Below are 20,729 nucleotides of genomic sequence, written 5' to 3' on the forward strand. Positions count from 1 at the left end.
CAAACCTTTATCTAAATGTGCTGCTAATCCTGAAAACAAGAAAAAAAAAGACAGCAATTGAGATAGCTTATTTTAAATCTTCTAGAAAAGTATTGAAAAATTAGTGACAACAACACTATGCTTGTAAAAGCTGTAAATGCTAGCCAACAAAGTGCAGTTAGGAGCATACCTGCAGCACAGAATGTAAATCTATGGAATATGATAATGTTTAAAACTGAAGTATTACTAAAGTATGTTTCTTTGGCTATTGAAAAATAGTACACACACACACACACACACACACACACACACACACACACACACACACACACACACACATATACACATATATATATATATATATATATATATATATATAGATATATATATAGACATATATATACATATATATATATATATATATATATATATATATATATATATATATATATATATATATCGGGTCTACTTTGAAACATCTAAAACCCATGACATCTAATTTCATAACATTGAGACCAGAACATCTATAACCCAAAACATCTAAAACCCATAACATCGAATTTCACAACATTTAACACTACAATTCACAAGAAAATAACATCCTTTCCACATATAACGACACCAAACTACCAAACACACTTTTTACTATGTTTCTGCAGGGGGGCCAAGCCCCCCTGCACCCCCCCCCCTGTAAATTAAATATACCAACTCCAAGATTGCACTACAGTGGGAAAAAGTTAATTTCCTAACTCCACTGTATCAAGCCCTCCTGCAGAAACATAGTAAATAGTGTGTTTGGCAGTTAGGTGTCATTATATGTCATTATATGTGGAGGGCATTTTATTTGTATGTGACTTGTATTGTTATATGTTATGAAATTAAATGTTATGGGCTTTAAAATGTTTTGGGTTTTAGATGTTCTGGTCTCAATGTTATGAAATTAGATGTTATGGGTTTTAGATGTTTTGAAGGGGACCAACATATATATATATATATATATATATATATATATATATATATATATATATATATATATATAAATAATATACATTTGATTTCTGGGAAAGTCTGACTGGGTAAGAGCCTATTTTCAACTGAGGCCTGGGAAGAAAAGTGCCAAATTATTACAAAACACACACACACGCACACACGCACACACACACACACACACACACACACACACACACACACACACACACACACACACACACACACATACATACATGCATATATGTAGACCCAAAAACAGTGGTTGGTTCCAGAAGAGGTGCCTGATGGTGAATAAAAAATACTCTGCAATTAATATACAGCCGGGAAGTAAAGATAACTTCATTACCTGTTATATATCACCCATATTTTTTGTAGCATTTAAATCCTTTTTATCATCTAATGTATAAGGTTATGTACTCATAGCATTTTTCCACCATCTAGTGGCTATTTCAAATATTGCAAAAAAAGAAGAAAAACATTCAAAAACATTTATTCAATCCTGACTTGTAGGTAGCACCTAAATTAATTATCCACTTTCTTTCTGTATTACCTATTTTTTCAGTTTTTCAGAATAAGTGACATTCTTATCATTCACCTTTCCAATACCTGCAAAAGTAAATAAAGCTGCTGGATGTATCACTATATGTTTGTACAGTCCTCTCCTTTCCCTTTTACAACTTATATCACTTAAATGGACTGCTACCCTTTCCTTTCACTACCGAAAAGTTTCTTCAACATAAAAAGTACTTCAGGAAAAAAAATAATCATATAAGCTACCCAATTAGTTTTGGAAGTAACAAATTTCCTAATTGTGTATAGTCTACTTGTGTTTATGTCAGATGTTCAAACAATATGTACAACTGGTACGTGGGAAGCATCCAGTCTGCACCACTTTCTCATGTGTGCTAACTCTTACCCTGACTCTACACTCAACCCTGACCATGCACATGATGTTATTAAAATATTTTCCTAATAGTACCAATTCTTTCTGTCTTTTCCCGGTTAGGGGTCACCACAGCAGAACTCCGGTCCGCTAATGATTGGCAGTAGATTTTTACATGCTGGCTTGCCGGGCCTAATGCACAACCTTCAACGAAGGAACACCCATTCACACATGTCGATACACAGAAGACGCTCTAACTGAGAATCGAACGTGCAACGTCTAACTGTGAGGTGACAACGCTACCGCAGCACCACCACCACAGTTGCTAATACACAACACAAAAAAGACAGAAAACGTACACAGCATCAGACATATGCAGCACCAGATCTATCCACTTTCTCTACCCCAACACTTGGACACTATCACATTCATTTTCCTGCAAATCTTTGCTTATCTACACTATATAAAATGTTAATATAGTCATATTAGATCATTACTAATGTGCATTCTGTCATTTGTACATTTAGTATTTTTTGCACTAACACAAACCTTTTCAACATTCCTGGCAGTCTACACTTTGAATTGTAACCATGTGTGTATGTGTGTGTGTGGTTTACACAATGTCATGTGAAAAGTGATTTTTTTCAAATGTATAAAAAGCTGATATGTTTTTGAAAATTAGCTGATCGCACATACTGACTTTTTTGTGTGTGCAAGATTGTGGTGTAGCAGGGAACAGGGAATTTACCCTTTCCCCACTGTAGTGCTATTTCAGAGTTGGTATATATAATTAGAGGGGGTATGCTCTCCACATGGGGGTGCAGGGGCAAGCTCCCATGAAGAAAAGAAATTTGTTTTTTTGTTTGTTTTTATTTATTTATTTTATGTGGTTATTTTAGAGCACTTGTACTCTATACAAATACAATGTGTGAGAGATGTAGATACACAATATCATTGGAGGCAAAGCTCTTACATGCATATATGAAAAATGCAAGCCAGGTTGTCAGCGTTACATCCAAAACACTCACCACCAACACCAAAGAACAAACACATAGACCTACTGTACATATGCAAAGGTACTCACTTGTAATCTACCCAAACCTCTAAGACCTCCTAAAAGCATCTCTCAGTGACCCTGGACACACTTAAAAAGACAGCACCTCACACAACACATAACTCTGAAAATCATAGTAGCTCTGCTTCCAAGCCCATAAGACAAGCCACCACACAGCCAAACATTCTAGTTACTGGGGATTCCATTGTAAGACATACTGATGTCCCCTTTACCAAGGTAAACAAGGAAAAGATCACAGTGAGCTGTCTGTCTGGAGCCAGGATACACTGGATCATGCATGAAATCACAAGTGGAGCCAGGATCCACCAGATCATGTATGAAACCACAAGTACCATTATTACATGTTCATAGACAATGTGGGATGTAAATGACCTAAGATGTGCCTCACTGGATTATATGAAGAGAAACATGATGGAGTTCACCGAGTATGTGCCCCAGGCAGAAATGAATCTATTCTTGAGTAGCATCCTACCTTCACCAGTGATGATGCTACAGTACCAGAAAAATTGATAGACATCAATTATTGGCTTAGTTTCTGGTGTCATAACAAGGGATCCAATAGCTGTCAGCCTGGAGAGGCATGATTGACAAACCATGATGCTTTCCCAGAGGTGGTTGTGCTTGTCACCACTTGGCTGATGAATATCGGTAAAAACTTGATCTAGTCCCATAGTGCCTTTTTAGGCTGTGCTAAATTGTTAACCCCTCCAGCATAACAAAAATCACTCATGACTACCTAAAGGTACTGCTGCTCAGTGCACTCCCTGGAAGAATGCAGACATATGTGTATAGGTTCATTGGTTCATAGGTGTTTACTAGGCTAATTACCACTAGGGCCTTTTTAAGCCAAGCCATGCATCCCAAATCTCTTTTTAAGCCTAGCCATGCAATCACAAAAACATGGTTCAGAACTATGGCAAGCACCCAGGCTATCAAAGGCTACAATGCCTTTCATATATTTTGATCTCCCTCAGCTCAGGATAAAACAAAGGGAGGAGGTGTCTCAGTGTTCATAAAGGACAAGTACACTGCTAGACTGGTCCAACAATATGACTCGCTTCAGCTGCCCCATGCCTAAATGACCATAGGTGCGACCCCCTATCATATACTTGGTAGCTACAGATCCCCTAGCATGAGTCTGGAAAACTACACAGCCTACCCAAACCTACTAGACTCTCTTAACATTCAGCCTAACAGCATACTTATGGGTGACTTCAACTACCTCTCCATAAACTGGGAGACTTATATGACCCATAATTCACTTTCTCAGAGGTTTTTGAACTTCATCAATGCAAACACCCTGGAGCAACTACTTAGTTCCCCAGCTAGAGGTACAAATATCCTAGTCCTAGTTCTTATGAACATGGGGGGATGTTGCTCCCTTCCATGCATTAACTTCTCCCTGGTAAGATCTGACCACAAAATGATCTGCTTTACTATTAAAACTAACCCAGAACCCCCATCGAACTCCAGACCTGTTAAGAACTTTGTTAAGGTCAATTAACTCAATTTAAGTGGCAGCTTATTAAACTTACAAGCCCCTCCAAACCTGGATGACACTGAGGCCTACTCTGAGCTGTACACAGAAGCACTGTACAACCACATTCATGGTTGCATAGAGGAGGCTGTACCTGTCTGAGTCAAACCTAAGACTACTGGCAAAAAATAAACCACCCTGGTGGACTCCTAGCATAAATAGGCTATTAAACAAAAGGAAAAAATCCTTCCCAAAGCCAAGAAGGAAAAGACAAAACAGTACAAAAAGACACAACAGCCTAAACAAATGAATTAGAGAGCTGGACAAATCTGCCAAAGCAAACTATGAGACAAAGATAGCCTCCCAGGTAAAAGATAACCATAAGACTTTTTTTAATTATGTTTATAACATCAACCTTAAACCAGCAAACCTGGCTTACAAGTTCATTTCAAACTTTTCCCCCTCCATCACCGCCTACCACATCCAAAGAAATACCTGCAACTACCCCCCCACCAGTCATTACAAGGGAACAGGTCCTTATTGCGCTCACTAAATCCAAAAACACAGCCTCCATGGGTCCTGACAACATTTCACCAAAAGTGTCTTTCAGTGATAACTCCTTTGTGGTGCTGTCCATTTAGGCCCCCAGTTGAAATATTTAGTGCCAAAAAGATAGAAATATACTGTAAACTTGGAGAAGAGTGAATCTCAAAAATTGCACTTCTCCCTAAAACTTCTTTTCCCAGGGGGTCAAAAAGAGTGTTGACCACACAATTAGTCCTTCTTTCACAAGATCTCCTTCTGTGTCCCTCAATTGGGCCTACTTGGAACTCAACCACTCTGTGAAATTTTGCCTCATTCAATGCACAGTTTGTTTGTGAATCTTTCTGCACTGTTAGCTTCCTGTATATCTTGCATTATGTATCAGGACAGTTACATAAAAAATCATTAAGTTGCATACACTGGCATTTCTGAATAATTGTAATCCAATGTATACATAAGGTAATTGACATAAAGATGCCCCTGGGATTCGGAAAAGTCTTACCACAGAGTGGAAGCTCTACAATTCAGAGACTGCTTTTCTGCAGGGAAATGGCAAATGCTAATTATCCACGAGCTCTTTCCTGGACATGGTGGCATGGAGTGATGCATAGAAGATGTTAGACTCAAAGGTAAACAGATTGGGGTGATTGAATTGCATAGGAGAGATATAGAAGATTTAGGTTTGGTGGACATCTAGAGGTTGAGTTATGAAAATGTAAAGCAGTTTACTTTCTTTATAGAGTAAAAGCAAGTCAGTCATCTGGATATAATATTGGTGGTTATAAGGAAAATGGGAAGATATTTTTTAATGTGTTTATTTAAATGTTATATAAAGAAAGAAATACACGAACATAAAACAAATAACTATTAAAAGAAGCATCTTCCTCTTATTGTATAACCTATTTATGGCAGATGTCCACCATGCAGGCTGTTTATTTCTAGAGGATGTTGCTTTGGTCCTATCAACTGAGGCAATATAGTTGCATAGATGTTAATACAGAGCATTGGTGTATATCCCATTATAGGTGTCCTTGCCATCAGAGGGGATGGCTTTGAAGACATTTTTTAGCTTTCTCCTGGGTGGGGGGTTGATGTAATTGGTACTTCAAATGAGACTGTTTTATGATCAGACTCTGACCAGTATTGGCTACACCTGTAATTGTCATCAGACAGCAGACTGATGGTGTAATATTTACTTCTTGAGCTTACAGACTGAGTTTAATAATTGTTATTTAATTTACATTTTGATTACATGGGGTGATACCTTTGTAACACTGCATTTCAAATAATAGTAGAAGGTAGTAGTAGAAAGTAGTAGAAAGAAATAACTTTGGGATGATGGCTAACAGGAACAGTGTTGATAATTATATCTAAACATTCTGCACGCATTTTCTGATTTAATCTTTCTTTCTACTGAAAGATATCTGGGTGGTATAAGAGGCTTAGTATTTTATTGCTGATTGTTGCCATTGCTCAACCAGATATTTCGGACAATATTTCTGCCTTTTCTTCTTCTGTGTCTTATTGTAACCACAGGGATGGTTAGGTGAGACAACATGAATTACTACTTTTTGGACTAATTCTTACACAGATGAACCAGATAAGTCTGACATTTCTGCTTGTAATGATTCTACTCAGTAGTTGCCTGAGTGAGATAAAGGTTATTACTTGCAGAATGCTACCATCATGGAGCTACCATATATTTTGGCCAGTTTTCCTTGCTTTGTCAGTCCTGTGTATAATTTTGGGGGCTCAGTAATAGATATGTTATACTATTTTTCCTGAATTACTCAGGTCTTTTCCTAACAGATGATAATGAGTCTGTGTTACATAACAGCTGCCCAAGGCAAAATAATGAATGCCTACTCATCAGCTTATGTGCAGCAATTATCACCTGTGTCTGAGCATGCATAAGTTTGCAGTAATGAAATGCAGGTCATTATCACATTAACAGTATGTGCAGTTACAATATAGCACTGAGTCATTATCACTTTTCAGGTAAAACTCTCAGCAGCTGTCACTGTCATTCACATAAGGAGAGGTTGTTTTCACATTGATGAATGCACAAGCCAGATTTGGGTTTTTGTCTCTGTGGAGAGGGTGCCACTCTGATGCCTTCAGTCCCTTGTGGAAGGCCACTTTATGGAAATTATGATTTTTTTTCATATTTTGATAAATAACTTTGCAAGGGAGCATGCAATTGTGCCAAGTCATACCTCATTTTGAAGACAGTGTCAGTCCTTACAACATGATAAAAGAACTGAGTTTGTATGCTGTACACATGTAGAGATATCAGTTTTTTAGGACTAAGGTTATGAAAATTATGATTTTTTTTTATATTTTAGTGAATGACTTAGCTAAGGAAAGATGTCAACATGCTAAGTAATACCTCATTTTGAAGACAGTATTAATCCTTACAATGTGGTAAAAGAAATGTGGCCTTGCACTGTACACATGCACATATATCACAGTTTGTTTAGGGCTTATGTTATGGAAATTATGATTTTTTTGTCATATTTTGGTAAATAACTTTGAAAGGGAGCATGACAGTGTTCTAAGTAATACCTCATTTTGAAGATAGTATTAATAGTTCCAACATGGTAAAAGAACTGTGTCTGTATGTTGTACACATGTACAGATATCAAAGTTTGTTTAAGGTTTAGGTTATGGAAATTATGATTTTTTTCATAATTTGGTAAATAACTTTGCAAGGGCGAATAGCAATGTGCTAAGTAATACTTCATTTTGAGACAGTGTTAATAGTTCCAACATGGTAAAAAAACTGTGTCTGTATGTTGTACACATGTACAGATATCAAAGTTTGTTTAGGATTTAGGTTATGGAAATTATGATTTTTTTCATAATTTGGTAAATAACTTTGCAAGGGGGCATAGCAATTTGCTAAGTAATACTTAATTTTGAAGACAGTATTAATACTTCCAACGTGGTAAAAAAAAAAAACTTTGTTTGCATGTTGTACACATGTACAGATATCAAAGTTTGTTTAGGACTTAGGTTATGGAAATTATGATTGTTTTTCATATTTTGGTAAATAACTTTGGAAGGGAACATGTCAGTGTGGCAAGTAATGCCTCATTTCGAAGACAGTATTACTCCTTACAACATGGTAAAAGAACTGTGTTTATATGCTGTACCCATGAACAGATATCAGTTTGTTTAGTCTTGTAGGATTATGAAAATTATACATTTACAGTACTTCTCATTATTATGCCCATATCTTTGCAAGGGAGCATGGTGATCACACAAATGATGCATAATTTTGAATCTGACATTGAGCCACACAACTTGTACACTGATATGTAACCTCTGTCTGTTACAGGTGATGAGATATTATGCTTTGTTTATTTATAGATTATGAGAAATATAATATTAATCATATTTCTGTGATTATCTCCATAAAGGAGCATCACACAGTAATGGTCAAGGAATCATTTTAAAGCTAACATTCATACAAATTAAATACAAATTGTATACGTCTACATGGTACATTGACCATGATGTTGTGCTTTGTTTTTCCAAAAAGGTAAAAATATGCACAATATCAGCATTCCTTGGCAAATATTTAAAAATGACTTTGATATGCACTATCAACATTTACACTGTTGGAAAGGTCGGTGTCTGCCGAACAACTTTCACATTTACATTTTTAGTCTACTCTTATAGTTAAAGAGTTATAAACATTTGTTTTCTGTATGGTATTACAAATGGATTATCTGAAAATGAGCTCAGGCTGCACTGTTGTTCCTATGGGGGAAGTAAGGAGGCAGCATTTTCCGAGCTGCTCTGGAGTGAATGAGTTAAATAGCTAAATAAGACAATTTATCAGGGCCACTAGAAACTCTCTTTAACCACAGTTCCAGACAGGCTTTGTCCCAGAGGAATGGAGGATTGCAACAGTCATCCCTCTGCATGGGGGGGGGGGGGCAACTGACTCAGAGAACTACAGACCCATAAGCTTGTCCAGTCTTAAATGCAAGGCCATGGAGAGAATTATCATGGACCTGATCAGTAATGACATAGGAACTTTCAGAATACTGGACCAGACCCAATTTGTTTTTTTTTTCAAAGTGAGGTCTTGCCTGCTTAATATGGTGGACTTCTTCTTCAAGAAAGTCACCAGGGCCATAAATGAGGATAAGACAGCACACACTGCTTATCTAGACTTGGCCAGAGCTTTCAATACAATCCCCAACTTGGGGATCATAGATAAACTTATTGAGTTAAGCATAACCCCCTACATCATCAGATGGATAGCCACCTGGCTCACTGACAGGACATATGTTGTCTGGATAGGTGAATCCACTTCTGATAAGAAACCTGTTACTAGCAGTGTCCCACAGGGATCAGTGTTGGGATCCTTCCTGTTTGGTAGATACTTCTCTGAAGTGATGGCCAATGTTGGGAGCCTCTGGTTCACCAAGTTCGCCGTTGACTGTAAGCTGGGAGCAATCACCGAATCCCTAATTGATGTTGACATCCTGCAAACAGGCCTAGAAATTACAAATAACTAGAGCCAAAACCATGGTCTGAGACTAAATGCTAAAAAAGGTGTAATCGTACCCTTTGGTACATCAGATATCCCTGTAAATTATAATGTTGATATCATACTCATAAAAGTAGACCCATTGGTGAGGGACCAAGGAACAGAGATAGACAGTAACATAAACTTTGACCGTAAGGTATCAATGGTAGTGAGGAAATCCTTTTGTGTGGCTCAACTTATAAATAAAGCCATGGCATCAAGATCAAAGGAAGTCATAGTGCCATTGTATTCGACCCTCATTAGGCCCATAATTTAATACAATTCTCCCTTTTGCATGTACCTAACCAGGCACTTACACCAATTGAAATGGCCCAAGAGATTTCTCAGTAAAAAAAAAAATACAAAGTATAAGACACATCTCTTATGCAGACCGTCTAACGGCCCTATCCCTTTAGTCCATTTCCTATCATTTCTCAAGAGGAGACTTATGCCTGACCTACAAGGCATTCTCTGATCCAGTTGTAGACTGAATGAACAATATCCAAACTGCCCAAGATGTAAATACAGGTTTATTCTCTGATGCAGCCCTAATGAAAATGTTATGTATTCACAAGAAAAATTATCTGTGGGTTATGTGTTACATGGACCTGAACTTTATTTGTAACTCTAACAAAACTTGCTGGAGAGACTGATTCGTATCCCAAAGCTTCCGCATCTATGGAATATACTTCCTGTTTTCTTAAAACAAAACTCATCCCTTACTCTCTTCAAAAAGAATTTGCATAAATGGATGGAAAACTGTAAATTCACTCCTGGGATACTGCCCATTTCACTTATGGACAGAAGCAGTCTGTAAAATGACTCAGGGCTCCAACACCCAAAGATCCACTACTCTGATTCTACCCCATCCCATATCTGGGGAATTAAAATATAATATTGTCATATCCTGGGTATAATTGGCTAGGCTTGTAAAGGCTGTTGTGCCATTAGCTTAGTACTCACCTATGAACCTATATGAACAGGACACATGGTTGTTATGCCAACAATCACCTTGCACCTGCATACCACTCACCTAAAACACACCTTCCTATACTAAGGTACTTCAAATTTCAATCTACAAGCCTCAAATGCAAGCCTCAAATGTCTCCAAGGCATAATCTTGACTATCAAATGCCTCTGCATCATAATGTCACCTCACATACTTCACCTTTATAACCACTTATCAATAACCATTCTCAGGGAAGCTATCATATAGACCCATCTAAGGCCCTAAGATATTGTCATCCAGACAAAACACAAGGAAATATCCCGGTCAAAGGTAACTCCATAGATATGTCATTCATCAGGCCTAGAAAAGACTTTGCCATGATGAGGTGCCTCTCAGGAGCCAGGATATTGAGGTTCTAGAGTTCTCAAATCCCTTCACTCCAGATGCACTTATGACATGATCATTGGTCATTCTAAGTGTAAAAGACACGAGACACAAATTCAAGAGTTATATGAAGAAAGACATGATAGAGATCTCAAAATATATATCCAAAGCTGGTATAACGATAGTCTTGGGCAGTATTCTACCTTCATCAACAGTAGTGTCTCAGAATAAGCAAAAGATGATTGACTTCAACTATTAGCAAAGCTACTGGTGTCATTCAAAGAGGGTCCAATATGTGTCAGCTTGGAGGTTGATGGCTGCCAGTTATACCTGCCTTTCCAGGGCTTTTGTATATTGGACAAGACCTTATTATCCCCATATTGCCTTTTTAGGCAGTGTAAGCCTGCTCATCTACAACATAGCCAAACGCAGGCAGCATAGTATAATGGTGGCATTGCTTAATGTTAGAAGCCTTAATAAGAAACTGCCCTCTTGGAAGCCTTCCTAAACTTAGACAGTATAAACAAATATGCCATTACTAAAACATGGTTCCTGGCAGTAATAACACACCTTCCTTATTAGGGTTCAGTACCGATCACATGTTCAGATCTTTTATTGAAGGTGCCTCCGCTAGCAGTGATGATGTGTCCATATTCATCCGTGGCTCTTTCACATGTAAAGTTATATAGTTGGATAATCACCATGAACTGCTTCACATTCTAGTAACCATTAAGACCCCTTACTTGCTCACTGTTACTCCTGCAACTTGCAAGGCACATCTATATTCCCTTACTGTTAAACCAAGCACTATTATACTTGGAGATTTCATTGAACCTTCTGTTAACTGAAATAATTAGTCTACTACAAATAAATACACTCAGTGCTTCCATACTTCATTAATGCAAACTGAGTAGACCGGAATGTACGCTCTTCTGTGAGATGATTATCTATATTGGATCTTATCATTACAGACTTAACACCATTATGTTCTACACCTATGATTACAATATCCCTGGTGAGGTCTGACCATCAAACAGTAGTTCTCTCTATTAGAACCCAGCCCAAAACACTCACAAACCCTACCATCCTTAGAGACTTCTTTAATGCAAATTTACTTCAACTATTTTATCACTTGAGGAATTTCAAAAGTCTCACCCACCTTTGAAGAGTCAACAGCAAGCACTGCACCATTCATGTAAGTTTTTTTTTTAATTTTTGGCATGCCTCTCAAGCTCTGAACATTAAAAAAAAAACAACACTGTTTTTTAAAAATCATAGCAGAGGATCCAAAGGAGGAGTAGAGATATTTAAATACTAGAAATAATATAGTCAGTAATAACTGAAATAACTCTTTACAAAGATTCCTTATTTAATAATGTATATATCCTTGGGCATGTTTTTCTATATGAGGAAAATCAGAAGAAAATCAATAAATTTAGGAGAAGTGAGGCAACATACAACTTGAAAATCATATAGCAATGCCTAAATCAAGACATCAGTCCTAACTGTAACAAATACAATACCAAGTTTGGGAATATAAACCCCTTTTCTGAAAACCTAGTATACATAAGCTAACAACTGAAAAAAGCTCTTCTCCATTATTAGCAATCTGAAAAGTCCACACCTTAGAATTACATTAGAAATGTTAAGCAAAGATCTTAGAAATAAAATCATATCTTCCAAAGATAAGTAAAAACTGAAAACTACCACTTCTGTCAAAGGCAATCACAAGTCCTCCTTCAGGTCTACTTCAAATGCTCGAAGTTGCAGAAAATCGAACCACACATCATCGAGGACGAGATGATCGATATTTTACAACATTGAACATGAAAGTAGACTAAACTAAAAAAGATAAAAACTCTGCTTGTAAGTTTTATGCAGAGGGGCAAGCCCCCCCGCACCCCCATACCCCCTACTACTTAAATATACCAAATCCAAGATCGTACTGCAGTGAAGAGAATGGTAAATTTCTCAGAGTTGGTATACTTTAGTAGTAGGGGGAGTGGGGGGTGCAGGGGGGCTTGCCCCCCTGCAAAAACATGAAATAAGAAGTTTTTATATTTTAGGTTTTTTTTTGAGTTCGCTATTGCAGAACTTCGATCCTCTGGTCCTTGATGATCGGAGGTTCAATGTTCTGCAATTTCAATTCTCTGAAGAGGACCCTTTCTTCAACTATAACAGGAACATTACAAACAATACACTGCTCTGCTTTGAGTTGATACTTAATGTTTCTACCTACTCTGCCCCAGAAAACATAGCTGCCCTATTAGCAGATGAATTTTCAAACTTATCTCTCATATCTCCACCTAGCCTTCACATACTTGACCCTTGTTGGCTTCACAACTAAGAATTACCTCTGAGTAAGTCTGAGATGCTGACTATGTGCCTGGTTGTTTCCTTTCCACAACGAAGCATTGTTTTTCTGACCCACTTCACAATTTGTTCACCTCGGGCTCTCATCTAGCTTTGAACCTGAGGCTTGAAAGGTATAGTGGTCATTCTCCTACACAAGGGAGGCCCTAGCATGGATCCTGATAACTACAGACAGATAAGCCTCACAGAACATTGGAGTAATTGTGCACCAAATAAACATGAACTTCGCATAAAGTCCATTGATACAAATCATTTTGTGAAATACAGATGCTGTTTGTTAAAACTGGCCATCTTCTTTGAAAAAGTCACTGAGGTCTTGGTTGACTTGCAGCAAGTTGGTACACAACTTACCCTGATTTAGACAAAGCATTTGGCAAAATTAATTATTTCTGTCTTTATTTATTTATGTATTGTATTGTACTTGCATTTAGTTATCAGGAAAGCCCTGCTAGATATTGAGTCCATTTTCAGTGGATACCTGGGAAGAAAAGCAAGACATAGTTTATTAATGTTTTGTGAATACATTTTTCAAGTATTTTGCCGAGGGGAGGGGGTGATAAGATTGCTATAGGTCTAAAATTATTAATGTCTGTTGAATTTCTTCCTTTGTGCAGAAAGATGATATGTGACTTTTTCCGAGAGAGAGAGAGAGAGAGAGAGAGAGAGAACATGAGATTCCTGGACTGACCTAATTATAAGGATTGAAACAAGACAGGCAATGCTATTGGCTGCTAGTTTTAGGTACTCACTTGGAAGGTCATCAGCTGAAGAAGAGAATGGTTTAAGTTCGTTTAAGAATAATTTTATATAGGATGTGAGCCCAGGTACGAAGGTGAAAGTGGATGTGGTGATATGTCACTGTTGGGCAGGGTTGGGATTAGATGTTGAAGAATCCTTGGTTAGAGATGCTATACTATCTATAAAATAAGAGTTGAACTGTATTGCAGTTTCAAATAATGAGTTATTGGGGGTGGGGTCTGGGTTGAATTTTTGGCAGGGATGTAAGTTTCTTTTATCCAATGTCCAAATTTTTTTAGGGTTGTGTTTAGTATTATTCTGAAAGTTATAACAGTATAGTATTTTGGTCTTCATTTATTTGCTTTTTAGTACTGTTGTAAAGCATTCTAGTTTTCAAGATATTGAGGTATTTTATATTTTTGCCATTCTTTCCATGGTTTTTCTCTATCCTGCATTAGCATTCTCCTTTCTTGGATAGCCAAATTGCATTATTTGTTTGTAGTCTCTCTTCCTTCTAAGAGGTGCAAGTCTGTTTAGGACATTTAGAAAAGTTGTGTTGAATTCAATTACAGCATTGTCTAAAGGGAGGATTTTTAGGAAGTTCCAGTTAATTGATGATAGTGTAGCAATGAACATTTCTGAGTTAAATTTTGAAAGGTTGCATGTTGTTTTACAAATATGCTGTTTAACTGGATGTTTTAAATGTCTGGTCTTATAGACTGGGAAATTATCACTGACACTCTACCCACAATAGTATATTTACTAGGGTCTGATACTAGGATCCAGTCTAAAAGGGAATTTGATGCATTGCTGTAATGTGTGGGGCTATTAATTATTTGTGTGAAACCATATAAGTTCATGCTAGATGTAGGGGAGTTAAAGTTTATGTCCAACCAATTGAAATTCCTACCACCTAGTAGTATTTTTTTCTTGTGGAAATGTTATGGATATCCAACATAGGATATCTTCCAGTATAGCTGTATTGTCACCAGGGGGGATGTAAAGGACCATTATACATATTTGTTTATCATTTTTATTTTGAGGAAAGCAATAAGAGGCTCTGCTGAACTGAATTTTGGTATTGGTTTGTTCTAAGGGGAAATTTGGTAGGTGCTGGCAAATATTAATGCAATTCCACCACCTTTCCTCTTTATACGGTCATTACGGATGATATTATAGTCAGGAGGTATACCTTTAGATTTGTTTATGCTGGGTTTAAGCCAAGTTTCAGTTACAAGAATGTCATGCTTGTGTTGGGTAATCCAAGCATGTAGTTCAGCAGTTTTATTTCTTATGCTTCTAACATTTATTGCAGCAAGAATTAGATCACCAGGGTTGGTGATTGGCTGTTGTTGGATAAGAGAAGAGTGCAGGAGAGAATTATCTTTGTGTTCATTGTGATAGGTGAGGCCAGGATTAGGGTGTATATCACCTCCTAGATGGATTTTAGTAAGTTGGAGAAGTATGCATACTTATTTTTGGGGAGGATCTTGCACTTAATTTGGTTTTGGTTTGAGTTGAAGTGCAGTTAATCAGTCTGTATTTGGAAAAAAAGGTAAGGGGCAGTATTAAATAGGTTTGATGCAATGTGTGGAGAGTGTAAAGAGGAACTATGGGTAGGTGGTTGTGACAGAGTTGGAGAGATATTGAGACATATTATTGAGTCAGTAGGATGAAAGATGGCACATTAGGAGGAGAAGAATAGAGGATAAGCTGAAGAGTAGAATAATTAAGCACAGGTAGTGGGGAAGTAGCAATAAAGAAGGAAACAAGAAATTGCAGGGTAGTAGGAGATTCAGTGATGATGGATACTGAAAGCTGGAAGAGGATAGGTAAGGAGAGGAGTATTTTCTATAAAATAAGATAATTATGTTGTCCTGTTGAATATAAAGGTGAAACAAAGGCATTGCAGATAATCTTATCAAACTAAAGGCAAAGCCTAATGTTACCTGAAGGACTTGAAAAAAGCAGCACACTTTCAACCAAGAAATCAAATCCAAAAAACGAAGAAACACTGTCAGTAACACAAAAAGAGGTTTAATCCAGAAATCCAACAATTCCTCCAGATAAAAAACATGAAGTACAACCACAAGTGAGTGCTTTCATCTCCTGACAATGGAGACTTTTTCAGACTAGTGGTTAAACACAAACATTTCATTTAAATACATATTCAATTTAAAAAATCAATTAAGAACTCCAATTAAGAAATAATTAACTATGTATGTTAAAAACAAAACTATATATATTTGAAAAACTAAAGAACATGAATCAGCTAGATGCTAATGTTTCAATCCTTTTCATTTTAAATACATAATAAATTCCTCTCTATTGTTAAGACCAGGGGGAAAACATGCATTTAATCTCACCTGCCAGCAATATTCAAGCCAGCCTAATTCTTCTTCAATATTGATCTTTTTAACTTTGGGATGGATTGAATCTATAACCAAACATTTAAAATTAATTTTGCATCTGTTTTCTACATAATGTTTGCCCATAGCATTTTTAACATCACCTTTCCCTATAGCATAATGATGTTCATATATTCTCCTATATAATTCTCTACCCGTTCTACCTACATAAAATGAATTACATTCTAAACATACTAATAAATAAACTACATTTTTGGATTTGCAAGTAAATCTGCCTGGAACTTGTACCAAAGTTTTACCTATTAAAATTTCATTATTCTCTGTATATAAATATTGACAATAATTACAATTAAAACATCTAAGCATTCCTTTATTTTCTTCTACAACCCTGTTTTTATTTAACTTGTTTTGAAAAAAAATCTTTAAAATTCTTTGCTCTTTTTTGCACAAATTTGGGTTCATCTCCTAACTTCTGTAATAAATTACTATTACCTTTAAAAATTCCCCAAGTATTTCTTACTATGTTCTTAATCATACATGAATCAGTACTATTTTGTACTGCTAATACTGTCGAAAAATCCAAATAAGGTCTTTTTTCCACCTGATTAATCATAACCTTATTCCTTTTTGTAACTTCCTCTCTCATAGCATTTTTACCATTTCTTGGGGATATCCTCTATTAAATCCTATCACAAAAGTTATTGGTTACTGTATAAAAAATTTCATCATCCGTCAGATTACTAATTCTATTAATCTGACCTTTGACAATGTTCCATTTTGTTTTCTTTGGATGTAAACTTGAATAATGTAAATACATATTATTTTGACATTCTTTCTTATAAATTTTTGAAACTAATTTCCCATTCTTTTTATAGATCGTAAGATCTAAAAAATCGATATTTTCTTTACTAATAGTGTGAGTAAATTTAATGTAAGAACACACATTATTAATATATTTCAAAAATAATTCTAGTTCTTCTACAGTGCCATCCCAAATTATCAAGATATCATCGATAAATCTTAACATTTTGATAATATTTTTTGCAAAACCACTTTCAAGAATATTTGCTGACTCCCATCCTTGCATGAATAAATTGGCATAACTCGGGGCTAAAGCAGCACCCATAGCTACGCCGTTAACTTGTACAAACAATTCATCATAGAATTCTAAAAAATTATAGCTCAAAACAAGATCTATCATTTCCATAAGCAGACTTACAGTGCTTGTAGAAAATTCTCTTGATTGTAACAATTCCATTCTAACCATTTCCATCCCTTTCTTATTTGGAATCATAGTATAAAGAGAATTTATATCAAGTGTTAGTAGTATATCAGAGACAGAGACATTTATGTTGTTAAGCTTTTTCATACAATCATAGCTGTCTTTTATATATGTAGTGCCTTTGGTATTATATTTTGTAAATGTTTATCTACAAAAATCGACATACCCTCTGATTTACTATTTCTGCTGACAACTATTGGTCTTAAAGGGGGGGAATCTATATTTTTGTGGATTTTTGGTATTCCAAAAATCCTACTGATTTTAGGATTATTGTTGGTTATGTTCCATTTCGTCTTCTCATCAATTCTCCCAGCATAGAAGCACTCTGTTATACATGATTCTATTAAAGAAAAACCTTTCCTAATATCAGTCATATCAACTGATTTATAAAAGCTAGAATCTGATAGCATTTCCTTCATTTTTCTTTCATAATTTTCCCTCCCAATTAATAAATTGGTTATGATTAATGAACTTAGGGACTATGTAAGAAAATTAAATTTCAGACTTCTGTTGGGGAGTCAGAAACAAAATAGTTGTGATTTTTACAAACCTAGCTGTTATAATCCACCTTTGTGTAAAGAGTTAGAAATGGTTTTGAATGTATGTGAACTATAGATGTTGGAAATGTTAGAAGATGACAAAAAGTTCAAATACTATAATCTCACAAAAAAAGAGAAAGAATGTTTTGATGCCTTATTGAAGGAAGACAGTATACTTATTTTTAAGGATGACAAAGGGGGAGCAATGGTCTTGATGGAGAGGGAAACTTATGAAAGAAAAATGAAGGAAATGCTATCAGATTAAGACCAATAGTTGCCAGCAGAAATAGTAAATCAGAGGGTATGTCGATTTTTGTAGATAAACATTTACAAAAGATAATAGCAAAAGGCACTACATATATAAAATAGATTAGAAAATTAAGGGGGGGCCGAAAACCTTTTTTGGGGGGGGCCAAGGGGCCAAAAAAGACTTAAAACCCAACCCCCCCCCTAGAAAACATAAGTGGTAAGAAACATAAGGTAATGCTGACCAATGCCAAAATTTAAACTGAATATGCATGTGAGGCACTTCCCAGTATGGAGAACATCAATGTCTGTGCAGTGACAGAAGCCTGCTGGCCTACTGATAGCACACCAGCACTACCAGGTTATACCAATATCATGCTATAGGCCCCAAAACCGGACCCAAACATAAAAAGGGGGGGAGTATCCATGCACACAGACACCCATAGGGCCAGGTAACTGACAATGCAAAGCAGGAGACCAATGTGCACCTAAGTGTAGTCAAAACTGCTGTACAGTCAGCATGCGACAGACCACCCCCACACAAAGAACCCCCCCCAAAATCCTGAAGACACTGGACAGTATGAATGTCCCACCAAATCCCAAACAAATTTACCACATGGGTTTAAACCATTATGTATGCAAGGAGTAATCGGGGACCTAGGGACAAAGTGACAGTAACCTGTCATGTGACACTCACAATGCCAATGTGGCTAGGAAGACTGTAATGGGCACCGTATCATGAAAGGATTTACATCTACATCAACAGTGGTCACTGTGCCCCTGGACTGTTCCCTTATCAGTCTCATAAACTAGAAAAATGACTCATATGGGATGTACTTACCTGACACCTGCAGCGTTAGAAGACCTCAAAGGTACCCCACCAAGAGGATAAAGGGTGTCAAATATATGTCATATGCTGCCTGGCTGTAGACACCCCAGCTGAATGCAGTCACAGACTGCCTACACAGAGGCATTGTATGTCTATTGTACAAGGCCATGTCCAACACAGGAGTAATGGACATGCTCCACCACAGGAAATCAAAGCCATTGGAGCTGTGAGAGTGACAGATGTCAGCCTCAACACATAATGAAATAGGATGTGCTGGAGGGACAGATACATAACCCAGAGGCTCCCCACACCCAGAAACAGGATCCCACTCCATGTTAGGCAGAGCCCCTCACTGAGACTCCTCAACAGGAATATTGCCAAGTGGATGAATGATCCAACATGTACACTGGGCTCTTCACTGTGTCACGTCCAGACACAGGCACAGTAAAGAAAATCATAACTGGCCATAATAGTCACATAGCAAGGCAAAGACACACACACTCTGGCTTGGCTTACTAATGCCCTAGGGTGGATAGCCTAGTATGAACCCATGAACCTATGAAGATACAAATTGTACAGGACACTAAGGATAATCACAAGGCTTACTTAACTGATGGTAGGAACCATGTTGGGAATCCACAGATATGCTCCGAATCACACAGATATTACAAACAACATACCAAACACACACACATATTGCCAACATACAACCTGACAGGTGCAGTGCAAACCCCCCCCCCCCAGAATGCAAAATATATATCCCAGCAGACTGCTGGTCCCCTGACATTGCAGATGCTGAGGTAACAGCCATCATCTGCAAAGCAAAACACACAGCAGCAAAGGTATGTGATGGTGTCCTGGGCTGAGGCCAACATGGACTCCAAGAATAATGGAATGCCAAATACTGCCATACTGCCCAGCCAGAGGCAAGCTGTGCCTGATGTATGAAGCCATGTCCAAGCTGGAATCAATGAACATGCTGCACCTTGTACAATCTGAATGGCAGTGAGCTATGCACATGAGAGACCTGAACCCCAGCACTGACATACATAGGGCAAGCTGTACAGAATGATCCATAACACAGAAAGCATCCCCACTCTTGAGTAAACTCCCAGTACATGTTAGCCAGAGAGTCACCTATCGACACCCCTCAAGAGGAATCCCGATGAGTGGATGGGAGATGGTAGGTTAACCCTGGGTATCACTGTTATGTCAGAGGTAGACGGAGGCACAGTATACTAACCATGACATATGTCATGGCAAACTCCAGTTACAATGTGTCGAAGGACAAACACACTCTGTGACTAGCATCAGAAATGGCCTAGGGAACATTGCTAGTGTTTGCCAATGTCCACCTATGTTGTGGAATACACTACCAATGTTGGACAAGCCTGGTGTAGGTAGTCCATATCTGAACATAATGCAACATAGTCATATGTGCACAACTGGCCCCCACACAGTCTGTTTGCTCACTATGAAGATGTCAAGCAGTGATAGGACTAAAGCCCAGGATACTGTCCACCACAGTGA

This window comes from Protopterus annectens, chromosome 2.part1 (genome assembly GCF_019279795.1).
Source record: "Protopterus annectens isolate FY-2018-M chromosome 2.part1, PAN1.0, whole genome shotgun sequence".
NCBI lineage: Eukaryota > Metazoa > Chordata > Ceratodontiformes > Protopteridae > Protopterus > Protopterus annectens.